The 25,342-nt window shown below is 38.7% G+C and overlaps 1 protein-coding gene across 2 annotated transcripts in view; it reads left to right on the top strand.

The window, feature by feature from the left end:
• Positions 1 to 25,342, top strand: part of Ranbp17 (RAN binding protein 17) — a 308,796-nt gene that overhangs the window by 164,225 nt on the left and 119,229 nt on the right. The window lies entirely within an intron of this gene.

Raw genomic sequence — 25,342 nt, 5'->3', positions numbered from 1 at the left:
AAAAAAAAAAAAAAAAAATATATATATATATATATATCAACAAAGATTTTTAATTATGTAGCTAAATATTGATTGCTTGTGTATTAAATTATGTTGATTTGGTAACCAGTGAGTTAAAGTACTTATTGCCAAGTCTAGCAACCTGATTTCAATCCCTAGTACCCACATGGTAGGAGAGACCCAATTAATTCCCACAAGTTGATCTCTGATCTCTACACACATGTGTATGTCAGCATGCATGTGCACACATTAAAAATAATTGTAGTGACAATAGTTTAGTCCTGGAAGGGAAAGACAATTAAAAGGAAAATGTAAGTTGCCTGCGAGACATCTTTGACATTCTGGTGAAAGGAATATTTATTGTTTCTCTGTTTCTCTGTTTCTCTCTCTCTCTCTCTCTCTCTCTCTCTCTCTCTCTCTCTCTCTCTCTCTCTCTCTCTCTCTCTCATATTTAAAAACTCTTGCACTGAATGTAGTATCTAAGGAAAAACACAACCTAGCTTCACTGTCCGTTCAATATTCTCCATTACCAACCTTACCCTTACACACACATTTTAGTACATACTATGAAGACTAAACACGAAGTACCAGGATTTCTTTGCATCCAGAATAACAGCTAGAGTTTCTAGCTTAAATTATTTAATTGGTAGTTTTAGCATGAGCTTGTGGAATAACCCAAGGGTTACAATCCCATCCATGGCACCCACAGGTTTTTTGAGGCTATTTTCCTGGGCTTTGCTCTAGATTCAGTTAGCCCTCTGGGTTAGCCATCTTCTTAGCATCCCCTGCCTGCAAAGCCTGTATTTATCCTTTAGTTCACCTGTACTTTAAAACACAACCCATATTTCACCTTGGCCTAAATAGCAACCTTTTTTGTGTAGTAAGGCACAGAGCAGAAACTTGTTTGATTAACTTCTTAGTAATATTTTCTTACCTTGAAAGTTCAACAAGTTGACTTCCCTTTGCTTCTGTCCAGGATTTGTGCATTTCTTGAGCCCCCATAATTTCATCAGCCATTCTTTTGGGATCATTTAATGTTTGATACTAACAAGAGTAAATAAGTGTTTCTTTAACAATTGCCTTGAGAACGTCATCCAGGAGTACTGCAGTTACCTCATTCCCAGCCCACATCCTCCCCTCTTTCACTCCTCATATCCTCCATTTACTCTAAATTAATATCTTCCTCTTCTTTAATTTTATATGTGTATGTGTGTGCATGCATATATGCACATACATTTATACACATGTGCAACCTACTGAGTCTGTAGAGTGTTGCTTGTATGTATAAGTGTTTACTGATGACCACTTGGGATTGCATAATATATCCAAGGTCCTGCCTCTGCTCCCTTTTTTACTGTAGCAATAGAGATTGCGTAGGAGTAAACAGAAACCTATCATACAACCTCAAGTAATCTCATCCTAGACGTTGCTGCTGGCAGTGATAAAATTATAAAGTGAAATAGTCCCAAAGTATGTTATATCTGTTCAAATCCTTACATACTTAGCTTATACATTATTTCAGAGATATTGTTTCCATGATGTTTTATAGTACTTTGTGTCTTCTTTAAGAACTAACAAACTAAGGCATATAAAGTTTGCAAGACCAAGGGGCCTCTCTTCCCAATGATGGCCGACTAGGCCATCTTCTGCTATATATGCAGCTAGAGACACGAGCTCTGGGGGTACTGGTGAGTTCATATTGTTGTTCCACCTATAGGGTTGCAGATCCCTTTAGCTCCTTTGGTACTTTCTCTAGCTCCTTCATTAGGGGCCCTGTGTTCCATCCAATAGTTGACTGTGAGCATCCACTTCTGTGTTTTACAGGTACCGGCATAGCCTCACAAGAGACAGCTATATCAGGGTCCTTTCAGCAAAATCTTGCTGGCGTATGCAATGGTGTCTGCATTTGGAGGCTGATTATGGGATGGATACCCGGGTGCGGCAGTCTCTAGATTGTCCATCCTTTCATCTCAGCTCCAAACTTTGTCACTGTAACTTTACATTAATGGAAAAAAAGAAAAAGAAAATAACTAACAAACTAGGGGGAAATATAATTCCTTTAATTATTTATTTAGTGAAGTAGATTTTAGTTACCACAGGACAACCTTTGGGGGACAATCCCTATTGTGTGTAATAGGTCATAAGAGGAAGAGTCAACATTTATTAATCACCTGTAACACAACACCAAATGTAATCGCAACAGTCTCCTGAAGTCACACCTCTAGTGATGCTTGGGATGCATCCTAACTTTGCCTTTGCTTTCTGCCCTTTTTTCTTTCACCTTCATCATTTGGTGAATTGAACAATCAGTAATTATAGCTGACAAGTAAAGATACACCTCTAGTTTATACAGCGTTCTTACACTAGCTCAAAAACAGAGAAGTGTGTGCAGAGCAAGGACAGACAGGGAAGACTCCTCTTGTAGAAAAGGCAGGAGATAGACTTGATGCCATCATTCGGTCTGGGAGTTCTCTGCCTGTGGTTCACAGAGAGAGCCTGGCATCAGCAGGGTTGCATAACTTTTTGAAAGTCACACAACTTAGCAGTCCTTTGGGCAAGCATTAAATTCGGGGTCTTCCCAATACCACAAAAAGAAATGTGATGTGATGTGACCATCAACATCTTTGATCAGATTTACAAAGAATTTTATAACAACTCTGCCCATCCAAAGCCAAATCATCTGTGTTGCTTCACCTTAAGAACTACGGGGGGAGGGGATTGGTATTTTATGACCCTTCTGTTTATTTTTCTTTTAGATTCATTTATTTTATGCTTATGAGTATTGTCCTTGCATGTATTATTTGTGCATGTACATACATAGACCATACATATGCAGTGTGGTGTCCACAGATATCCGAAGAGGGTATTGGGTTCCCTGGAAATGGAGTTAGGGAAAAGGATTGTAAACCACAATGTGGATACTGGCATCCAAACTAGGGTCTTCTATAAGAGCAGCAGGTGCTCTTAATTGCTGAACCATCTCTCCAGCCCTCTGTTTATGTTTTTAAAACTTTTTTCTTGGTTAATAATATCCAGTTAAATTAATTCATTGTTAGTTCTTTGAGCTGGGAAGCCCCACTTTGATTTTATTCTTAGTGTAATGTGTTTGATTAAAGTGCAAACCTGGACCAGCTTTGTAACTCGACTGCTTAGGTCTGTTGCCTTGGTAACATTCCTAGTCGCTCTTTCACTTTCCTCATTTATACACCTCATCACAGTGGTGATGGCCCTTCTGATAGATGTGAACATTGGTGAGTTTGTGTAAACTGTTTAGTACAGGCAGGAGTTCTTTCCAGAGGTGATGTTCACTTCCCAAGGACATCTGAGCATATTGGATGACATTTTTGGTTGTCATTTTGCAGAGGGGGTGCTATGAGCATTTTATAGATAGAGACCCAGGATACTATCACATCTTTCACAAGGATGAAAATAGGCTCCATATCTATGTGTTATCTGCCTCCAGTTGTCAGTAATACTGAGTTTGAAAAACACTGGTTTAGCACAGTTCCTGCCATATGCATTGTAAAATATTTGATATTTTCTGATAATGTCTAAGAAAAGCATTAGGGAATAATTATTATATATTCTTCTAGTCAGCTAAAGAAAAGTAGGTAACAAATAGAATATTAATATGGGGAACACCATTTAAAGAATGTGAATTTTTGAAATATGAATGAATATGAAATCATATCTGATAACCTGTGTAGGCAGTTTTAGTACCTAATTCTACCTAGCACTGATATACCTGTGCATATGTGCTTTTCAGAGCATTCATGTTTATATATGTATGTATGAGTGTTAGTTAAGAAGATGCTCTTTGGAGTTATTTGGAATTATTCTGACTTGTATTCATATCCCAGCAGTCATTTGATGACTCTTAGTACACATGTAACAGTTCTCTGAAACAGTTTCTCCAATAGTAAAATTGTAAGACATCTATGCCTGCATCATAAAATTGTGATGTTACACTGAGCATAATGCTTCTACTCCATGCACACTTTACAGTACTCATGATCCTTCATCTCTACCATCCATGATCTGGTCCATGTGCACGCAGTTAAGTGGTTCAGAACTATAGGAGCGAGGTAAGGCTGATTGTCAGTAGCGTGGCTCTGGCCCTGGGTTCTTTGCTTAGCGTAGACACTGTATACAGTTTTACATGCTGATATTACTAGGTATATCCAATCACTGTTGTCTGGTGACTCGACAAGGTCTCCTTCCTTGATTGATAACCATCAGTGTCTAGTTCCCAGCATCCCACACTTTTTGGAGATATTCTGGTTTGTTTTTTGTTTTGGTTTTTTTTTTTTTTTTTTTTTTGACGTGCAAGTTATGCTTCTTTTTAAGAAGTGTCCATTAAAGTGCCAAGTTACATGCCCCATATGTGTTTTATATATGGAATTTCACCCCATCTCCAAATCCCCTATCACACCAAGAAGGGATTCTGAACTAGGAAAACAGTGTGACCATAAACTGTATTCTTTTCGATTATATTTTCATCTTCCTTTCAATTATATTATGAAATTGCCTATGTGGTTTGTTCAGAGACAAACTCAAAGCATGACAGTTTGTTTTTAAAATAATATATAATTAGATTTTGCATGTAGTAACAGACAGTGGTTACTGCCTGTGTTTCTAAACACTAATTTGTAGTAATTTCTTCCATTGCCTTGGAATAATGCAGTCTGTAATTGTAGACATGGCTTAAACTTTGAGGTAATTTGCATCTGTCTATATTAATGTTTTCCTTTAACAAGGTAATATGCTCTTCTTTTGTTCTTTTTAAAATAATTATATTAAATATAAAGAATGTATGCTAATTTTGAAGAAAGAATTTTTTTTTTTTTTACCATTCTACAGTTAAAATAGTGATAAGTAAATGTTGCTATAAACTGACAGCAGCTGCCTTGGCAGCCTCAGTAAGCTCCTGGTTTCAGGTTATTAGTCTTGTGCATCGGTTGAAGACATCACATGATCACCAGTAAGCAGAGGCAGAGATTGCAAGGGAGACAAGCCGGATGTAGAACTGTAACCAGAAGTGTTGGCAAACCACAAGTTTCTGTTCTGTTGTGCACCTGCTTTCTATATACCAGTGGTATATAAACCACAGCTAAACCAGCTAAACCAGCTGCTTTTATATTCCCCTACCTACCTACTCTCAGCCATCTTAGAATTTGAACCATTTTTTTAAAAAGATGTCCAGAACTGAAGGAGAAACCATGTTGTAAGTATTATGGGGTCATTCACAGTAAGTCAGGGCTCCATGCCACCCTCTCAGGGCCTGTGCTTTTGGAACATTCCAGTTTAATCTTTGACAGAATAACTAATTTAAGTGTAGTATATTGTAAGTTATGGGGTTAAAAATGTTTTTCTCCCTCCTCAACTACTCATTCTAAGATATCAGAATGTAAATTGCCTGTGTAGATGGTTGGCCACAGTGTAATACACTACAAACAGTTTTTAATATAAGCAATTTACATGTACCTTGTCGTTAGAGATGGGGAGGGGAAGAAGAAGAACACCATTTGGTAAAATATCCTAATTCTTCCTAAACTAGATATACCCCCTTTATTATCAATTCTAAAAGTAGCATTTATAAAGTACCTATTGTGTAATGGCTCCTATACTAGGCATTTTCTTCTCAGCAATGAAATGTCCTCTTCAGCCTTGTCCAGATAGGCATATTCCCTTCCATTTTGTAAACGATAAAAATGATTTTCAGACAAGTTTCAAAAATGGTTCCTGGATCCCATGTGAGCCTGGAGACTTGACCTCTGTGTGGTTCTCTAGACTGCGTGCACGATGTTGTCAAAGTCCAAGCCACAAGTTGGGCTGGTAGTTTTTCTGCCAGAGAGACAGTATGTTTTACTTAGGTGGATCTGAGTAAGCCTCATGATTTGTGAAGGGCCTGGCTCCTGTCTGTTGTTTGGTACCCTGTGGCACATTTTAGGCTTGTTTTGTTTTGTTTTCACTGATCGTTAAGAAATAGTTGGCCCTTGTTCTTCCATACTTCTTTTCAAAATTAGCTAAATGTTTAATTACTTAAGGAAGAAAAGGAACAAGGTATAGTCTGTTTCTGAACATGTACAGTACTTCTGTTTGAATATGTATTTGTCATATATGAGTGTGAGTTTGTATGTGTGTGTGTGTGTGTGTGTGAGAGAGAGAGAGATAGAGATAGAGAGAGAGAGAGAGAGAGAGAAGATAAGAGGAGAGAAGAGGAGAGACACCAACCAAAGGACCTGAGGTCAGTGTGTGTTGTCTCCCTCCATCAGGCTCCACCTTTTGTTTTGAGATGAGGTCTCTTACTGAACACAGATTCCGCTAGACAGCAAGATCTCGGCTCCTTCTGTCTCTGCCTCTCTACCTGGAAGGTCTGCACTGCTTTGCTCAGCTGAGGACAAACTCAGGCCCCCATGCCTGCATGGCAAGCAGTTCACCAGCTGAGCCTCTCCTGATCCTTACTTTCTGATAGGGCAGGTGAGAGAAAGGGACTGGGAGGAAAGGAGGGAGGGCAAGCTGCATTCAGAGTATAAAATAAATAAATAATTAAAGAAATGTGTTTGTATAACACTGCTAGCTGAGCCTGTGGTGTCTTTTAAAGACTACAGTTAGAATCAGATGACCGTTTGGCTACATTCTTTTAGACCTTTATAGCTGCCTAGAAATGGAGTATGCAAGCCAGACCCACGAATACAACAGAGAAAGTTCAGTTCTGCATATCGCAAAGCAGTGCTAACAGATGCAGTTGATACTTACTAAAAGCAAAGCACACATGAAAGTCAACATCGCCTTAAGTCTCTTTGGCCTAGAAAGCCGAATACTTAAGAAGGAGGGTGTTTTATTATATTGTTTTTCCTATGTTCATGAAAATTAGTAAGATGTGAGAATTTTTCTGAAATATTTTAATTTGAGCTCTTAAATCTAATTAAAGACTCTTCAAGATATCTAGGCTACTGAAGTTAACAATCACTGTTAGAGAAGAGTTTATTAGCGCCTTAGAGAGTTGACGGATCTGCCGACTTCTCCGTCTGGGCCTTTCCCTCCTAACCTCCCTTATACTTGTGTTGATTCTGGGAAAGAGGCGAATTGTCACAGTTTTCTCGTTACAGTAGTTCTCAACCCTAAGTTCCTAAGTGCTACAGCAAAGGAGTTAAGACTGCCATTTCCACCGTCAGTCCTTGCTTCTGACGCTATGAGTTTAGACTTCTTTTGGTGCATATTTAAGTGAACTCCTTTGAGTAAATGAACTCCACCCCACCCCGCCAAAGAATGGGTAGACAAAATGGAGGGTACACACAGTTCAGAATGTGAAAAGTAGAAAGTTCAAATTGAAAATAAGAATTATGAGATGTCTGGAAAGGCCATAATTTCAAGGAAAAGCAATCCGTGGTATCAGAGATGGCAGAGAAGCCCAGAATCAAAATGGTTGACACCTGTCTTTTGTGTGCAAATAGGTAGATAAATCATTTTTTGTTTTGTTTTTTGTTTTTTTTGAGACAGGGTTTCTCTGTATAGCCCTGGCTGTCCTGGAACTCACTTTGTAGACCAGGCTGGCCTCGAACTCAGAAATCCGCCTGCCTCTGCCTCCCAAGTGCTGGGATTAAAGGAGTGTGCCACCACGCCCGGCTAGGTAGACAAATCTTAAACCACATTTTGATCTTCATTCTTGCCACTTATATAACTCTTTCCTTCCAGGTGCACAGGAAATGAGTACATTTTGTGAGTGATCCCTTTCAGAATCCAGTACACTTACTATCTAGTCTTAGTCCCCACTCTCCCTTTCATCTTTTTTTTTCCATTTTCTATTTGGACCACATTGTTGTACACACATACTATCCCCATTCAACCATTCACACTCACAGATATCTCATTTAAATAATAATGATAGTGCTAGCATTCGATTCTAGTTCATCACATGCTAAACACTTCAATAACAAACTTTTTCATCCATTAAATCTCATAAAGTGTTATTAACCCCAATTCTACAGAAAAGTACTTAAGCTAAGAATATACAAGTAGGAAATGGCAACACAGGATTTGACCTCAAGTGTCGTCAATATGGCTCAGCAGGTTAAGGGGCTCTCCATGCCAAGCTGGCTACATGATTTCCATTCCCTGAGCCCATGTAACAGTAAAAGAGAGAGAATGAGCCCTATTAAGTTGATCTCTATACACATGTCATGGCACAGATGTTCACACACAAGTAATACATATAAACATGGTAAAAATTATAAACGATTTAACCTTAGCTCTACCTAGCTCTCTAAATGCATTAAAAATGATGGGATTTTATTCCTGAATTTTTCCTTGAATTCCTGGGATTTTTCCTTGACTATTTTATGCCCTGTGTCTTCATTTTCTTACCTTGTTTGGGATTCTTGAGGATAAGAGCAATGGCAAGCAATACAAGAACATAACTTGTGTTTTTCAGTACAACTAGCTCATGGCTACATTATCAACCATTTTCTTTATGATTGTTTTTAAACAAATCAGGCAGGATGTGGTGGTCAGATTTTTGAGTTATGAGGGAACTTTAATTCTGATCCTACTAGATTTTTTGAGATAGGCATTGCTGATTCTGCAGTGTTGTGTAAGGAGCTGGCAAAGTAGACCAGCCAGTATTTAGGTTTTAGGGATTTTAAACTAGAAAAAGATCATCATATTGCCTACAAACTGTGTTATTCTTGGCAAGAAACTTATTGCTTTTTGTCTTTTCTTTCATTATACATATATTTATCACTGCAGATCTATTTAGTTCCGTACACTGTGCTAAGCAGCAGTCACCTTTGTGACTAGAGAGAACTAAGCTAGTCTTGCCATCACAAATTGGTAAAGAACTTAAAACCAATAAGTACTCAATTTGATGTCTCATAAGTGATGTGTGTGTGTGTGTGTATGTTTATATATAAATATATTTAACTTGGTTTTGCTTCTTTTTTTAATAGAAAATGCTCATGTTTACTGCACTGGGAACCTGTCAGAATACTCTTTTTTTTAATTTTTAATATTTTTTATTACATATTTTCCTCAATTACATTTCCAATGCTATCCCAAAAGTCCCCCATAGCGCCCCCCCACTTCCCTACCCACCCATTCCCATTCTTTTGGCCCTGGCATTCCCCTATATTGGGGCATATAAAGTTTGCAAGTCCAATGGGCCTCTCTTTCCATTGAAGGCCGACTAGGCCATCTTTCGATACATATGCAGCTAGAGACAAGAGCTCCGGGGTACTGGTTAGTTCATCATGTTGTTCCAACTATAGGGTTGCAGATCCCTTTAGCTCCTTGGGTACTTTCTCTAGCTTCTCCATTGGGAGCCCTGTGATACATCCAATAGCTGACTGTGAGCATCCACTCCTGTGTTTGCTAGGCCCCTGCATAGTCTCACAAGAGACAGCTATATTTGGGTCCTTTCAGCAAAATCTTGCTAGTGTATGCAATGGTGTCCGCGTTTAGAAGCTGATTATGGGATGGATCCCTGGATATGGCAGTCTCTAGATGGTCCATCCTTTCATTACAGCTCCAAACTTTGTCTCTGTAACTCCTTCCATGGGTGTTTTGTTCCCAATTCTAAGAAGGGGCACAGTGTCCACATTTTGGTCTTCATTCTTCTTGAGTTTCATGCGTTTAGCAAATTGTATCTTATATCTTGGGTATCCTAAGTTTTGGGCTAATATCCACTTATCAGTGAATACATATTGTGTGAGTTCCTTTGTGATTGTGTTACCTCACTCAAGATGATGCCCTCCAGGTCCATCCATTTGNCTAGGAATTTCATAAATTCATTCTTTTTAATAGCTGAGTAGTACTCCATTGTGTAAATGTACCATAATTTCTATATCCATTCCTCTGTTGAGGGNCATCTGGGTTCTTTCCAGCTTCTGGCTATTATCTAAGGCTAAGACTTTTTTGTGGCTTGTCGCTGAGCTGAGTAATGTAAACATGTAAGAAGGAATTAGGAGCTGCGTGGTGGGGCAGCTGGGCCTTGAGGAACTCGCTCAGCCTCACCCTTTCCACGTTCCCAGCTACAGATGCAAATCATAATGTCAACTCAGTTCAGCCTGTTTGTCAAATTAAGAAGGATAACAACAGCCACTATAACATTCCAGCCAAAAAGATAAGTTAAAGCATTGACTTCTCAGATGACACCATGACGCAGACACTGTCTGTATTCTGTCACATAGGTGCAAAGCGTAATTCAAGGTTGTTTTCCATGCACCAAATGAAAGTTCAATTAGAGTTTACTGTACTGCAGAAAGTGTGAGTGAACAAACATGTTATGTGTTTTGGCCCTTCCCTTTGTCACTGAGAATATTAATATTTATAGAATGGGGAATGATCTTAATTTCAGCAAACATGCTCATTTACTATTAAAAAAAAGCAAGAATAAGTTGATTTTATTTATAAGTATAAACAAATATCTGCATGTCCATAGAGAAGTATAAATGCTGTAGAATGTCATTATTACTAAGAGTAATGATTACTTTCTAAATAACATGCTTTGAAATAAACTCAGTTTATTGAACTCTTTTAAAAAAACACTTACCTGGTCAATAAGATGGCTCAGTAGCTAACAGGCATCAGGATACAAGCTTGACACCTGAGTGCCACCCCCTGAAAGCCCCCCCCCCAATATGCACTGTGCTCCTGCTTTCCCACATTCCATGGACACACACACAGTGATAAGTTAAAAATCTGTAAATCTTCCACACGATCCTAATTATTAATCATGATAATTATACCAATTCAAAAGAAAGAAATTGGAAACGCAGACTGCTACAGAATGCAAACCTCATCTCTGAAGAAGGCTGGGGCTGCATTGTTGGTGCTTTAAAATTTGAAGCAATAGTCTCATAAGATATAATTAAATAAAGTTAAAATTTTGTAGGTATGGAACAAAAAGTCACAGATATTATAGCTATTGCAGGATATAGAGGAGATTAATAATTTTATAAAAGCACATTACCTCATATGTATTTTCTTATCATGATTAGAGGATGAGAGCATTAAGTAAACACGCTTATTAATTTAACAATTTAATCCTGGAATTGGAGTATAAATATTCCCAAACTGATTTGTATACAGAAGAGTCAGAGAGATGGGGGACAGAGGAATTACAAATTACTTACTTTTATAAAATAAAGTTTTCATGGTGGTGTTTGTGGATATGTGCACATAATTTAAAATACATGCTATGTGTGGGAAAGAGAAGGGGAGGAGCACAGAATGCATCTGATACGGACACTCTGTAGCTACATGACTAATCTGATACGGACACTCTGTAGCCACATGGCTAATCTGATACGGACACTCTGTAGCCACATGACTAATCTGATACGGACACTCTGTAGCCACATGACTAATCTGATACGGACACTCTGTAGCCACATGGCTAATCTGATACGGATACTATGTAGCCACATGGCTAATCTGATACGGATACTATGTAGCCACATGGCTAGCTTCTTATAAATACAGTGCATAGGAACTGAATGTGCACTTTGTCCTACATCCAGTCATCTCACTATTTTAACTTTGTTTTAGGTAACTGCTGGGAGCTATAATTTGTAAAAGAAAGCATTATCCTAAGAACATAAATTAGAAAAGGATACTGTGTTGGCACTCAGTAACTGAGCAAAGTTTAAATTAATCCTAGTTAGAAGGCCTTAAATATATTTGGTGCAAAGAAATAATATTTTAAAGTTTATTTTGGAAGCATTTTTAAAAGGTTTAAATAGCATGTATAGATTTCATGCATAGCTTTCACTATATGTTGTAGGCATTTGTAGATCACATTATTTTTCCTATCAGCTGTTTGGCAGATTACACAATTTGCTAAGATGGTTAATAGGACACAAATATAGACATTTTGTGTGCTGTACCATGTAAATGTAAACCTTTGTAGTTACATGTTTTTGTAGCAAGAGAATTGTTTTAAAAGGCATGTAATTTATTAGCTATCGGTAGCTGCTTTATTGCCTTGCCGCGCTGCAGTAATAAATAAAAGAAAGTGAACTGATTTTACAAATGGCACACAAGGTGCACATTTTGTGGGGGAAAAGTCTTTTTTTAAAGAATTGGCATTAAATCCTTTTTTTGTGATGACAAAGAGGCTAAGAGTGCAAACTGTATTTTCTGTTTATCGAAAACAGTCTTTTTTTCTCCGGGGCATTTTTTCCTATGATCATCAAGGGATTTCAAAAGCAATAAAGTGTGGAATCATTGTTCGACTTGAGCAGTATTAAAACTTAGGTTTTAATTTCAGTGAAGTAATAAGATTTGAACCTGTCTCACATTACAGCACTGTAAGGCATTTAGCAATTGTATTTTAAAGGAGGTTTTTAAAATGCAGCTCACTTGTAAGCTAACTGTCTTTCTGTAATTAATAGTTTTTCTTTAGCCTAGGCTGCTGTGGATCAGACCAAGAAATATCTGAGTTTTTAGTAACACATAGTAATTGTAAGTCTTAACTCCTAATTAGCCTAAATGTCTAATAATTTTCTATTTGTGTCCAAAGCTGCTAAAACGTAGTGGGGAAAAAGAGTGGTGTTTAAAGCTAGAGCGTGTCTTTGGGCTTTTAAAAATACAACTGTACATGTGCATGTACGTTTTTATGAGTTGTTATATGGAGCAAAATTATGTCAGTATTTTATCCTTCGATATCATTTACTAGCTTTTATGCATCACATCACATATATATGTATACAAACACATATATTAAGCATATATGTATGTATTTTTGTATGTATGTGTATGTGTGTGTATATATATATATATGTATGTATCTTAAGTGCAAGATAAAGCTAAACACAAAGTTATAGTCTAGATTCTTCCATTGTAACATTGAAACTCATAGTTATGTTCAAAAAAAGCTTTAAAATATGAGGATTTCTATTAGATCAGTGTGAGAACATACTTACTGATAAAAGATTGTATTTACCATTTTGAATTGCTATTGAAAATAATTGCCTCTACAAAAGGAAACATCTGTATGATGGCACATGGTTAAAGCTGCCATCAATTTTTAACATTTGAGGGTTGAGCTATGACCTTTTATGATGACTGTGAACAGTAACTGCCTCCATTAGCCATAAGTTTTGTTTCTTTATTTTAGTAGATGGCCCAGACTGTAAATATTAGAGAATCTAAAATAAATCAACATATTATCCTAAGGATACAAAATGTAAGAGCTATTTGTGGCTAGGAACCTTTGACAGATAGTTTGGATGAAGCAGACAATTGCCTGCCTAGCGTATCTGGTCTCCATTGCTATGCCTGGGGGCAGTTTAGTGCTATGGTTGTATATTGATGTCAGGGTTAGTACTGAGTGGCTAGCAGTGACAGATGTCTATAATTACAGGCAATGCTTCCAGTATTTCTGAAAAGCCAGCCTAAGTTGAACAATTATCTTATTTCTGCCTTGCCAAAGAGCATGTTCCAATTGCTAGTATTAGCAGTGGTGGGTATATAGAGCTGCTGCTGCTGCTGCCTTGGGACAAATGTGGGGAAAGCAGTTGGTTATAAAACATAAATGCAAAATATTTTTCAACATTTTAAATTAGTTAAGTACAGTGTTTCCCTAATTTTTATCTCCCCATAATGTTTCTGTTGAAGGAGTCTTGATATATAAAAACACATTTGGCATACTTACTGGGATTTTGTTTTCCCCTCGGCCTGTGTGGCTCCCCAGTGCCAGTATCCCTTGCTTTACTGAAGAGATGTTAAGCAAGCTGGCTTTGAAACAAGTTTCTCTGATGTAGATTGTATGCTCTGATTGATTACCATTACAAAATTGGAAATGCATTTCCATGGAAAATTTCTCAAACTCAGTAAGTTTATTTGGAAAACTTAATGGCAAAATTATAAAATGATAGGAAATGCTAAACCATCAGGCTGGAGAAGTGGCTCAGTGGTTAAGAATTCTTGGCTGCTCTTGCACAAAACCCAGTTCAGTTCTCTGAACCCACATGGTGGATCTCAACTGTCTGTAATTCCCATTTCCAGGGGATCTAGCACCCTCTTTTGTTTCATAGGATCATGCATGCAAGTGGTGTCCATAAATTCACACAGTCACCAACATGTACACATAACAAAAAGAAACTGCTAACAGATGCCAGGTAATTTAGTATACCAGCGGTTTTACATTTGCTAAGAATTACAATTGTTTGTTTGTTTGGCTTTGTTTTCTGTTTTCCTTGTTGCTTTTCAAGTTAGGATTCTCTGTGTAGCCCTGGCTGTCCTGGAATGCACTCTGTAGACCAGGCTTAACCCCAGCCTCCTACTCCTACCACCCAGTATTTGGATTAAAGGAATGCACCACCACCACCAAGAAAGAATTATGATTCTTAAATTCTGTTTTAATCTCCCAGCTTCAAAGATTTTCGCTTTTTAAATACTTATTGCCATTTCCAAACTCCGGGTTTTGATAACCACTTCTTTTCTTGCTCCCTTTGGACAAATTTGCTGGCTTATTAGGAATGTTTTTATTCTTTGTGGTACAAATGTAAGCCTGTCTTTTTTATCTGGAGGTACAACCATTCCAACACATTTCAACCTACTTAAAGTTGGGCATTGTATAGTAATACAATTTATATGCATGGCATGGGTTTCAGCCTCTTCGTTTTCAGTTACTGTAGGATTAGAAACACCTAGGAAAAGGTTGAGATTGCAACTGCAACTTAAATCGTATCTCAGCCTGTAGTAAGGTTTCTCCTTGCAGCTTCAACACTTGGATAAATTTTTAATTTTTTTCATTTAGCTTTTTTTTAAACTAGATATGATTATCATCATTGTAAAGACTAGAATTTCACAAAATCTTCCTACTGTAAACCAACCCAGCTTGCTTTTCTCTGTGTCATGTTACCTGTCATGTAAGGATGGGTTTTGGGCATGATCAGTTTCATAGTGTCTGAACACAACTAACATTATGACTTCAACAACAGTTGGAAGCAGTGGTCCTAGCTGGCCAACAGTGACACGGAAACTAAACTCGATCCTAAAGCAGGCAATCTGCCTCAGAACGGAGAGTCGGACATAGAAACCACTAACACCAGAATCCTATGTGTATGACAGTCCTTGCTAGGCTCACTGTAACGACTGCCCTTAGGCACCCTTACAATTTTTATTTTAAATAATTTAAACTTCTCATTTTATTTTGGAATCCCTTTTTGTTGGTGTACTGAAGGGAAAAGTTGACAATTAGTTGGTTTCATTGATCTGAATTGGAAAGACTTCAATAATTGATTGGATGTGGAAATATAATTCATCCACTTGTCAGTGTGTTGAAAATTTATGTCAGACATGAGAAATAAAAATCTACAATGACTCAAACCGTTTCAGAATTGAGAGCTCAGGTGATGCAGGCAAGCCTTTAGTTAATGGCATGGCCTGCCATTCTGTTTTCTTCCTACTTCCTGTCCTGCTACTTTTCTTGCTGCTCCTCCTACAGGCCCATTATAGACAAGGTGTTATGCTGCCTTTCATGAGGCCATTCTCTCTTGTAACCATTCTTGTTTAACCATTACTAAAGCTCTTCACAAATACCTTAAAATACACAACTATTTTCCAGCATCCAGTCCAGATAAAGTACAAGTAAAAGGGATTGTCCGCTCAGCATATGCCAATAGTAGTAACAGCAGCTTAGACATACAAGAGTTTTCTGTGTCAGGACTGTCTTGCATACGCTGTATAAATTTACTACTTTAATCCTTTCAAAAAGCCAATGAAAATTAGGTCCCATATACATCCTTAGCCTAAAGTTAAGAAGCCAAGCTTTAGAAGTTAACTGGCTTAATTAATTATTTCAGTCACTCTATAGTTGGCTAAGTCCCACAAGTCTTCCCACCAGCCCCTCTTGCCTCCTCCCTAGTGATTTTATTTTTGATTGTTTTAGATTTATTTTTATATAGCAGTGTCTTTGCTTGTATGTATGTATATATGTATGTATGTGTATCCCATGTATAACTGATGCCCTCAGAGATCAAAAGACTGTGTCGGATCCCCAGGAACTGGAGTTAGATGCTTGTTAGCCACCATGTGTCCTGGGAACTGAAACTAGGTCCTCTGCAAGGAACAGTAAGTTCTCTTAATTAACTCTGAGCCATCTTTCCAGCCTCACATACTGTTATTTATTACATTATATTTTGTATTCTTATGTAGATAAAAATGGAGACTGTAAAAAAAAAAGTAATTTAAAATTGTAGAATTAATTCATTAAATAAAATAATTCTGAGTGACTCTCTGCACCACAAGGCTGGTAAGTGGTAGATTTCCAGTCAAAGCCTCCTGTGTGCAACACTGTGCATTGTTTGTGGGCTTCCTCCTGGGTGAAATTACCTTAAAATATGCTCAGTAAATTTTGGTCATTTTGTTTTCTTACTGACAGAAGAAAATGTTTCCTGAGCATTGTGTACTGTCAAGGTCCACCAGTTGGGCTTTGCATGTTTATGGATAATTTGCAAAAAGAAGACTTAAGATAGAAACAGATTTAGATTGTTGTTGCAAATATTGCCCGCTCTGAGTTGGAGGTAGTTTTCATTAATTAGGCTACGATAGGAGACTAATTGAAAATTAAATGAAGGACCTTCTTAACTATGTAGAAAGACTGGGAATGTAGAACAGTTTATATAACACTTGCCAGCATGAGAAAGCCCTGAACGTGAGCCCCTGGCACCACATAAAACCAGCCATGGTGATACATGTCTATAATCTAAGAATCAGTTTATATCCACTACATAGCAAGTTCAAGACCCACTTTGTCCACTTGAACCTCCATCTAAAAACAAAAAGCATACTTGACCCAATGGAAAAATGTGAATGTCACTGAAGATTGTCATTTCTGGATTATTATTTCATTCCTTACCATGTCACAGATTTCCTCCCACACATAAAGGACAAAGAATTAAGTGTCTCTTAATAGGAGGAAGGGAGCTACAAACGCTGTTTTTGAATATAGGAAGTGGGACATGATTTTAGAGAGAGTGTATGTAAATAAAAATAAGAGAATCATGAAAATAAAATAAAGATGCTAAAAAGTAGAGATTGCTTCTGAGTAATTGTCGCAGACCCACCACAACTATAGGGAGATACGCTTTTTTAGAGGATTGGGTGTATCCAAGAATTGGATTAAGTGCAGAAGATTCACTATGATTCTATAATTTACCTTTCTTTTTGAATGATTTAACAATTGAGTTTGTTGGTTTTAAATGTGGTTCTGGCCATTGGGAGGTCATGTGGCTACCAACACCATTAGCTGCACGTGTCCTATCCCTCAGTTCAGGGACATCCTGGAAGACAGCAGTCCGTATTTAATGATGCCTTAAATAGGTCTGCCACCTTTGTTTGTTCCTTTTTTAGAGCTAGCCCTGAATAATTTTGAATTTTTTTTTTGTTATTTTTGAGTTATCCTACTGCAAAAAAGCCATGGTAATTCATATCATCATATTCAGAGTTTGGAAATTACTTCACCATGCCACTAGGCTACAGAATAAAAATCAAAAATATTTTAAGTGACAGCAATAGACTTCTGAGCCATTTTTTTCCTTGTACCTGAAATTGGGAAGGCTTACTGCTCTTCTCTTAGATCTGACATCAGGTGGCAGGTCCATAAACTCTGTGCTTTTTAGGTTGTACGCCCGAAGAATGATGTTTCCAGAGTTCCCGAGAAGGCTTGGAAAATAGTTAAGGTGAGTTGAGTAACTGGTCCCGGTGATGGGCTCACCTATCTGTCTGCTTGTCTCCTGACATGTCAGGTTACTCAGGTGGGGACCACTGCACTGACTTGACTCCTTTCTATATGCTCTGTCCTCCTAGTGTATAGGTCTTAGAGCCAGATAGTCAGTAGGCACCTCATTAGTAGGACCAACTCTAAAGACTGGAGTTACTGTGAAAGCAACCTAGGACCCTGATTCTAGTATTTCTGAGTCCTAATGCCTGAGAGGGTAAGCTTTACTAGATGGGAAAAGGATACACCTGTGCCAAAATGCATTTCTGGCTGACATCTTCTAGAAGCATGAGGAATACACAAAATTCTTTGCTTCCCAGTTCCTCTCCTCTGCCTTTATCCTCTCACAAACTTTATACAGTAAATTTTTTTCCTTTAAAATCTAACCATACCTCCCTATAGGCTTAGTGATAAAAGATTTTGTTATAATACAAAATTATAAGTAAACCTGTAAATGGCTAAAATGCCTCATTCAATCCATGGTCTCAAACATTCCAACAAGCATTATTCTTTTGCCATAACATTGTTTGTAATTTTTTTCAATGGGTTTGGAAAAATAATACCTAGAATTTTAGTGTCTCTTTATCCGTAGAAGACTGTTGTAACAGAAGCTTGGCTTCAGACATGGAGTGAGTTGGCAGCCAGCAAGAGCAAAGCTGTGTCAGGACAAATGTACTCTTCATCTTCTCTGGTTGGCTTTCAGCTGGCTGCACCACAGGAGTCTCTATGAGCTGTGTATCCTGTGACCAATAACTGGTGCGCTCCACCCGGGTCCCTCTTGGCTAGGGACAGCCTGTCGGGAGGCATTAGGTTCATGCTGGTGAAGATCCTTAGTCAGTGACTCCCTGAAGGAAAGAGAGGCAAACAGCCAGATTCTGTTGAACAGGTGGTAGTTAGACCTTAGCTCTGGTTATGGGGGTGGAAAGAATAGACTCTCTCCAAAATTACCAGTCTTACTCATTTTCACGTGATCGTTATGTACTTCTCTACCCAGTAAGTGACTGGCTAGAAATGTATCTGGGAAAATCTCTGGCAGCATCTGGACCTCCCTTAACTTTTCCACCTTCGTTTATCAGTCTGGATTTGGGCCCATGTCAGGAATGGAAACCCCACTGGGATGCAAGCAAAAGAGGAAGCGAGTTCTTAGCCATGCATCAGTGGAGGCCCCTACTGGGAGAGGGGATTATCACAAGCAGCAGGCAACCCTGCACCCCAGCCTGCTGAGCTCATGCTCTGCCACAGGATGTGAAGCAAAGGGAACGTGAGGCCAGAGTGCTTGCTCCAAGTTTCCTTATACAATAGGTTATTCAAGCAGATTGGGAATGCTTCTTAAGCCATTTCCTAGATCCATGTCCCCTTAGGAAGGTGGTCACCACAGATGGTGAGTTCAGATAGTCTTGTTGCAGTACAAATTTAACATTCATATGGCACTTCCTCACTGGCTTTACTCTGACAGATACTTTCAGGTCTTCTGACCCAGGCAGCAGCTTGCTCTGCCATTGCTACGTAGTTCCCAACTTAAACTATGGTTTTAAATTAAATTCTGCCAAAGGATTTCTTTGTTCTAATTTCAATCCTATATTTATTAATTTTGTGTTAAATGCTATGGCAAGGTTAGCAAAGATTAATATAGAGCTTATTCAATATCACTATGGGTACATATTTAATATGCAGCAATGATGTTTGTACCATTAATTTCTTGCTATAATGATACATTTATTATAATGTTCCTGTTTTAGTCAGCCCCAAATGTCAATGAAAGAGCTCAATGTTCTTTCTTCCAAATGGTTCAGCTACGTAATTAAATGCTTTATTAGGTCACTAGACTCCACCTCAGTCTGCTACCAACCCCTTCCATTTTAACAGAGTCCTCTTATAGAGAGGACTGAATTGACTACAAGACAAAAATTAGGGAGATTGCTTTCTTATTTATAATATACAGTTCAATGGCAAAGTTCCAAATCCTTTCCTAAGTAGTACTGGTGGCTTTGTCACGTGAGTACTGTCTCCATACTCCAGTCAACTTTATGGAACAGGAACCGCCCTGTGTGGGGCGCTGTCTCCATGTGGGTACCATGAGCACAGGTTTTTCAAGTTACAAGTGTCCAGGCCTTAGCTGATAAGTCAAAGTCACTACGGTAAATTAAGATAGTGCTTTAAAATCCAATTGGGGATGGGTTATGTTACCAATTTCATCTTATTTGATGTAAGTTTATGAGAATTAGGTGGTTCAAAGAAGGTATGTCACCTGACGGCAGGAGTCTGTGGTTGATTTCCACAGTACTGTGCACAATATGCTAATGCCTTTGAGATGTTATAACATCTTAAACATCTATAGAGTGCCTACATGTATTAACTCCCTGTAATTTTCTGAAAATTCATTATCCAAAAATCTTAATTCATTATAACAGCTCATATGAAAACCTACAGAACTGGGTTTCTTTTATTCTCATATTTGCACACAATGAGAGATTCTCATTGTTTCTAATTTGTTTCATGTGGTGCCTCTGAGTGCATCTCACAGAGAGCTGTTATTGAATCTCTGTGACTATCATTATATCCATCAACCTCTAGGAACTAACATTCTGGGTTTCCCAGTTCTATAATCTACTTCAGATGTAAGGACTGACATAATTAGCTTCTTGCAACTTATAATCAGAATGCAGCAGACACCCAATTGCAAGTCCCAGACTGCGGGGGGGGGGGGGGGGAGTGTACAGATCGGCGTAGGCTTTACCTTTGCTCTTTATTAAATCGAAGCCAACTAGCTGGCTGCAGATTTTCTGTTGATTTCCTTTTCTGGTTGTCTAATTTGACTCCTTTGAAAAATTGTATATAAGATTATTGAGGAAAGCCAAAAAATGAAAGGATGATTGAAGCTGTCTACCTGTAAAAGCACAAGTAACATCCCGCATTAGATGAGTTCAGAAGTTGGCGGTGCATTGCACCTCTGAAGTAGTATATTCACATGCAAATGCTCGTTCCTGAATTTTAAAAGAACCCTTGCAATAAAATAACAAGAATTTATTAAAATGATTTTTAGGAACATGTATTCTCAAACTGTAATGACAATTTCTGACATTTCTATAAATTTCATATATTTCATGAGCTGTTTCAGCGTCTGACTGTTAAAATGGGCACTTCTGAGGCAGGTCCTGTTTAGATGCAGTAACAACTGGTGTTGCGCAGGCTATGCTGAGAGCAGTGGCAGAGGCTCACTCAGCCTGCGTGAGGTGCACCACAGACCACAGCACTTCTGTGTCGGGAAATACTGCAGTCATTGTTTTATTCCTTTATCAAAGACAATTTCTGTGAACAGAATGTATTAATTGGTTCAATATATACATGAAGATTTTAGAATTAATAATGCAAATTTCAAAGGTTTATTGGTCTTGATGTTATCTTTATGCTATTAAAATCTCCACGAGTACTGGAGAAATGGCTTAGTACTTAAAGCAATTGCCACACAGCATGAAGAATTTGGAGTCCCCCAAACCCACATAAAAGCCAGGCAGGTGGGATACTGAGAATCCCCAGGGCAAGCTGGCTAGCAAAAACCAGCACGTTCCAGGTTCAGCAAGAGACCCTTCCTCAATCAATGAAGTGGAGGAAGATGAAGGAAGCCACAAATGCACTTTTCAGGTCTCTGCACGTTTCAAGGAACACTGAGTTAGTGGCAGATTCAGAAACCAAATCTAAATGTCTTTAGAACCAAAGCCTATTCTTTCTTTTGCTGAGTTCAAGATGTTCTAAGAACTGCTGACCAGACCTTTCCCCTCCCCTCCAAAAGCACATGCTTAAATGATTGGTGAAACTTTTATTCGCATGAAGAACTGACACTACAAGATCATAATTATTATATGATATTAAAAAATGTCGATAATAGACTTGGAACTCTGGAATATACCCAAGTTTCCAAAAAAAGAAAGGTCTTAATCTTTGAGAAAGCTTTCTCTAGGAAACACTTATGTAAAAGTCTGGCAATTCCCATGCTTAGTGACTCGGATTTGGAATATGAGATCCTGTGTCCAATAAACAAACAAACAAACAAATAAATAAAATTTGAAGTAGAATTGGCAAAAGTATCCACTTGACCATGAATTTAACAGGCACTGGTAAAGTGGTGGCCATAGTTGCTCAGAGGCACACTGAGGGGGGGAGCAAAGGAGGGATGAAACAAGAGAAGCCTGTTTTCAAAGTATGTGTCTGTGTAAAACGCACCAAAGTGGGGGAGGGGAGTGGGGGGAGGGCTTGGGGGACTTTTGGGGTAGAATTGGAAATGTAAATGAAGAAAATACCTAATTAAAAAATAATATAAATAAATAAATAAATAACCACTTCATAAGGAAACAACAACAACACCACCAAAGGTATGAGTGTGCATTGGTTGTCATTGTATTATCAGCCTTGGAAGAGCAGCTGGTGACTTTGGTGGCAGTGGTGGTGGAGGCGGTGGCATTGGTGTTCTGAAGTAGTATTACTGTGTAACCCAAGTTAGCCTCCAGCTCACAATCTTCTGCCTGTTTGACAGTTGGAGTTAGAGGCATTTGCCACCATGCCTGGCCTTAAGCTCTTATTTCTTCTGTATTTCCATGTGTGTCATTAGAATCAAATTACCTTAGTAGCTTCTGAAATCAAAAGTTAGTTGTCTGTGCTGCTGTCTCCCCTTGAGTCTCTATGCTTCCTGGAAAGGAATTGTATAGTATGGTTTTTTTCATGTTATTACAAAGGTATTTTGGTAAAAATTATTTTTAAAATCATCTTGAAGTGATAAATGTTGTAGGAAGTACTTAGAACTCTAAATATTATATTAGATTTGATTTCATTAGAAACCTTTTTTTGACTGATGCTTTATGATAAACAGTTTTGTAGATATGCCTCATTGGGCAAGTTATGTCTTACCTCTTAAATAGTCTGTGTATGTCACATGATTAAATTCTAAATGTTAGAAGATGTTTTCCTATTATCGTCATGTTCTCTGACTGGCATGAGGCCTTGAGAAATGTGAGGCAGTCTTTTAAGAGAAACGATGTAATCATCCATTGATTTTAAGTGACCCTGTCACATGTGAAAACAAATCAGATTGTTGCTCTTAATGAGCTTTTCAATTTACTATTCAGTAGATCAGATAAGTGGATTTAAGAGGTAATGCTCCTGTTTAGTACTCCGGCTTGACTGTCAGATCCTGGTAGTGGAGAGAAGTCCCCGAGGACAGAAGCGTTGACACAGCTCTAGATGGGATAATGGGGATCAAAGCTAATGGATGCTAAAAGGAATGGTGCAGGTTACAAGGAGGATTGTGGGTAAAGCCCTGCCAGTGCCAGTGCTGACTGCTTGCTCTTTCGTGGTGCTGCCTCAGATCTGATGCTTGGAGAAACTGTTTTGACAGCAGAGCATGGCAGACCTGCCTGCCTGCCTAGCAAACTCTCCCAACAGGAAAACAAACAAACAAACAAACAAACAAACAAACCAAAACCCTGCTGGTGGGATCCTCAGTTTTCAAAATAACACATTAGTTACTAGGTTCTTCACCGTGGCACAGTGACACATCTTGAGATGTAAGTTTTCCTTTTACAGAAGTGCAAAGTGGTCATCGATGATCCAGAAGAAGTTAACTAATGTTAACAAAAACAGAGGACCGTGTTATGACAATGCCACAGGGATGAGCCGCGTGGAAATGCCTAGAGGACTTATGGGACATTTTCTTTGTCTTTGACTGTGATCGTGAACTCAGGAGACCTAGAGGAGCTAGTAGCTTCATCCATGTTTTCATCCTTGGTGAGCACCAGGGCCTTCCAAATTCCAGTCAGGATGAGGAACATAATGTGCACCCTGCATTGAGCAGAAGAGAGCAGACAGCAGCATGTCAGGTCTCCACTGCATGTGCCTTCACACATTGGTCTTAAATACAGGCTCTTACGGGATAACCACAGATAAAAATAACAATCCATGTTGCTCTCTAAAAAACTTTTTTTCCATATTTTTTGGCCACAGAATTCAATATATCCTAAAATGTAAGAGGGCACATTTCATTGTTTGATTATTCACATTGTAGTAAGTCTCAGTAGGCTTTTTCTCTTACATATTAAGTGTACATGCCATAGTCATTAACAATTGTCATAGATGCTGAGCCAATGAGTAAGGCATAATATCAGTCTGAAACGATTTTCTAGCAAAATGGGAGAAGTGGACAACTGAACATCGGGAAGTGAAAGGACCAGGGTAGATGAATGAGGCAGATACACACAGGAACATGAAGCTCGCCGTGCCTGGAAGGCTAGGGAGGCCTTGGAGAAGACAGCTTTTGAATAGTGGGAGAAGAGGAAGGCTGCTGCTGACAAAATGAAGAGCCAGAGAAGTCCTAGCGATGATTCAGTTCTTCTGTGCTTCCACTTGAGAGAAATGGTTGAAAATGGGTGTACATGGGGTCAAGGAATGAAAAGTTTTTATACCAAAAGTCATATTGATATCAGCTTTTCCAAGAGGACTGACTTGAATCTTCTTGGCCATGGCCATGGGTCATGGTAAATTAAGGGAAAGTTCCCTTTGTATACATCATTATTCCTTTGAGCCTTCTCTGTGCTTACAGTTTCTGATTGAGAGGACTGGTGGTGACTAAGTTCCTTCAGCTACAAGTATCTTAGGACACACAGTGATCACAGCAGCCACTGGATAATCTTTGGAATGCTGTCGTGGAGGGCTCAACAGTCAGCAGAAGAGACATAGGAAATCTTAATAATACTTTTCATTCCCCTCTCTCTGCCGCAGCTTCTTCCCACCATTCTTCCCTTCTCTCTTTCCTTCCTCCTCCTCCTCCTCCTCCTCCTCCCTCCTCCTTCTCTCTCTTTCTCTCATCAGTTATCTTGCTAGCCTGAGGAAGGGGCTTCCAGACATAGGACCCAGGTGGAAAATTTGTATCACAAAGTTCTGATTTGCATAATTTTTAAAACTCAAATACAATACTTCTGCACTCCTCTCCTGTATGACCCTTTAACTCCGAGTGATTTATTATCTTACTGTGACCTGTGGCAGTATATCAAGCTAATGTGTAAATAAAGCTTAGTTGTCATACGTAGCAAATAAACAGATTAGAGAAGGTGAGACGACAGACAGTCACTGGGGATGAAGTGACAGCTGTGTCTGGCAGGGAGAACCTGCAGTCCCAGCAGAGCATAGGGATGTAGAGGTGCTAACTGTGCTCAGCTCACCAGGCTCCCGGGGAATGGTCCTTTGACTGCTGCTGGTATGTGTGCCTGAGGTTGACACAGAAATGTCACCCAAGCTCTGCAGCCAGCTGTGCCCACTTAAAAGCTCAGAGGATCCTCATGTGCTGATGATGTTCAGTCCCACAGTCCACAGTCAGAGTTGTCTCTGTCTCAGCTCGAGAGTATTGCAGGGAGTGACTGTAACTGACTCAGACTGTCTGTTTCCTAAGAACACTTTTTCATTGTCACCTTGAGTCATCTTGAATTTTATTGATGCTTTGCTGATATCTAAAATAGATAGATTCTTTTCTTGAGTACTATTTTCCAATTTTTTGGTATGGAAAAGAAAAAGGTAACCCCAATGTTGAGCTGTTATGGGTGGAAATGAGTGTGGCTGTGTTTGTGTGTTAGT

This window comes from Mus caroli, chromosome 11, assembly GCF_900094665.2.
Source record: "Mus caroli chromosome 11, CAROLI_EIJ_v1.1, whole genome shotgun sequence".
NCBI lineage: Eukaryota > Metazoa > Chordata > Mammalia > Rodentia > Muridae > Mus > Mus caroli.
Note: the sequence above shows the minus strand (reverse complement) of the source record. Positions and strands in the feature narration are given on the sequence as shown.